Source organism: Pinus tabuliformis, chromosome J (assembly GCF_031772625.1).
Source record: "Pinus tabuliformis cultivar Carrire ecotype Pingquan chromosome J, CPIR1, whole genome shotgun sequence".
NCBI classification, from domain to species: domain Eukaryota; kingdom Viridiplantae; phylum Streptophyta; class Pinopsida; order Pinales; family Pinaceae; genus Pinus; species Pinus tabuliformis.
In genome coordinates, this window is record NC_142295.1 from 505,080,558 (window position 1) to 505,083,280 (window position 2,723).

Sequence of the window (2,723 nt, forward strand, 5' to 3'; positions counted from 1 at the left end):
ATGACAAAAATAGCTGAGTTCTTTTTATGTTTAGAGAGTTTGAAAAGGGACAAAAAGAAAACTCCACATGTTATTTTTCTTTGATTTGTCTCTCAATCCCAAAAAATCATAAAAAAATATGAGAGAGAACCTATTCACCATGTTTGGTCAACGTATTCCTTTTTCATAGTTAATTTATCTTAGCCTGAAAAAGGGTTAAACTTATATTGAGTGGATGTCATTTCCAATCCATTAGCAAGCTGAAAAGGACAAGCGCTCGATAATATTTTCATGTTTAGAGAGTCTGAAAAGAGCTTAAAGAGGACTCCATTTTGAGGAAAGAGTGGTGTCTGGATAGCAACTGGTTCCAGTGATTTTGGAACTTCTCAAAACATTTTGATTTATGTTAAGAAGCTGGATAATAAGACCACTCATCACAACTATTCCTCAAAAATGATAAAACAACCAAGTGAAAACATATGATCGGCCAAAGGGATGGTGGCGATGAGATGAAAACAACCAAGGCTCATCTGACAAGAGGCTGATAGAATGAAAATCACAAGGGTTAAAAATGGAAATGGGTTCATTTTTACACAAGCTTGAACCATAAGGAACTATGGTTGGGTTCATTTTCATGTTTACAGAAGCTTGAAACGAAAAACTATACTTGGATTCAGTTTCATTTTTACACAAGCTTAAAATGAAAAACTATGCTTGAATTCAGTTTCATTTTTACTCAAGCTTGAAATGAAGAACTATGCTTGGGATTATTTTACATGCTCCAAGAATGATGAAAGGGAGAGTCTCCTGTAACCAGATGGAAGTCGCTCTAGTGAAGCAGGATGGTTATCCAACACCTTCATGGCTTCATCCAGATAGGGACAAAGGTGAATGGGGTGATTCCCTTCACATAACTTATAGGGAAACTTAACTTTACCACACCAATTTGTTTTGAAGAATTTGGTATATACAGATAAATAATAATTCCCTAGATAAGTATCCATATCTAGAACAATAGTTTAAAGCACTTTAGCCTTTTCCTATAAGCAATAGATAATACAAAGAAGATGAGAAGACCTACTTGTAGTTTTGCTTTCCTCTTGTCCCCTTTATATTGATCTTGTCACTCCTTCCCATACTTAACATGCTTGAGAAGTACCTGTAAACATCAACAGAAGACAAAGAGCCGAATAAAGCAAAAGATCTATTGAATACAAGTAAATGGAATGAAATACATTCACCCATATAAGCACCATACAACAAGATAAGCATATGGGAAAAAAGTTCAAATACTTTATTGAATAGAAGGAGGAATTACAACCATCATGTCTGATTCGAAGTCACTCCTCCAACTTGGATCCCATCCACGTCACATCAAAAGCATGACAAACTTATAGCATAACAATACTTGTCTCAAAGTAAATTCTCATAGCAACATTATCTCCTTACAATTCAACATAGTCCAACCCCTAATCACATAGATGAGTGTTCAATTTATATGAAGATGGAGGAGGTTATGTCATAAATGGGGGTATTGAATGGCCTTTTTACATAGAATTAGTTCCATGGAGGAAGGGATGACAGGATAGGATGCATCTTAACTCATTCCTCGTCCATTTTCGAGCTCATAGGAGTTGATAAGTGAGGGAAACTTCTAGATGACTCCAAGAGATAAGAATATTCCCCAAATCCTATGTGAATTTCGCTCAATCTCATCCAACCCAGGTGAAAGAGGGCTTAAATGCTCTGCTAGCACCCTGACATGGACTCAACTTCTCTACAGTGCACCCTTACATGGGCCGACCTATGCTGGCCCCTTTAGAGGTCATTTTAGGATGTCTTCAAGTCATGAAACTGTCTCAGAAGGAGGCATTCAAAAGGGTGACTTGTTTAGGGCATGTAGAAACTAAAATTAGGGTTTGATGAGCCCTAAAACACTGAGCTGGATGATGGGAGTGATGTGCCCAAATGGATATGTAAGAGCTATCTCCTAAAGCAAGAAGTCAAAGAAATGTTCATGTCGAATGAAACGCTTTATGATGTGATGAGGAGGTTTCGAAGTGGAAGGTGACCTGCATCAATTACAATACATATATCATTATTTTTTTATTTTTTCATGAATTTATGAGGGAAGGCATACCCATGCTCAGCATATAAACTTTCGTTGCATGTACATAGATAGTCGTCTACAGCTATAGACCCATGCTTAGAATGACCATCAATGCAAATCCATTGTACATATGATTTAGTACTCCTGAAATCGTAGCCTGGATGGATGAAACTAGATCTGGGGTCTTCTATCTCATTCAATCATTTACTCAAGTACAAGTCTAACCATGTGAATATGTGATCTGAGATCAAACATGGGAAGACACCATCTAATTACCAGCCAATGATGTAAGCCGTTAACAGACACAAGAGAAATCACCAATAATGATAATGATCCTCAAGGCACTGCAGTACATTCTGCATGGTGTGAATGGATGACTTGATGTTTAACACCATACAAAGTATTTCGATAAAAGGCCAGTGATGTCAACTTATCACCGGAAGCGAGAAACTTGCCATTGATGTGTGCAAGCCTCAAGGAACTGGAAGGGTGTTTCTAAGTCAACTTCTTGGATGATGTGATGATGTCGACAAGAAGAGACTCATCGCAGGAGGTCCTTGATGTATCCCACATCAATGACACGAAACAAGTGTAATGATTTTGGAGACAGAATTTGATTGACGACACAATGTTC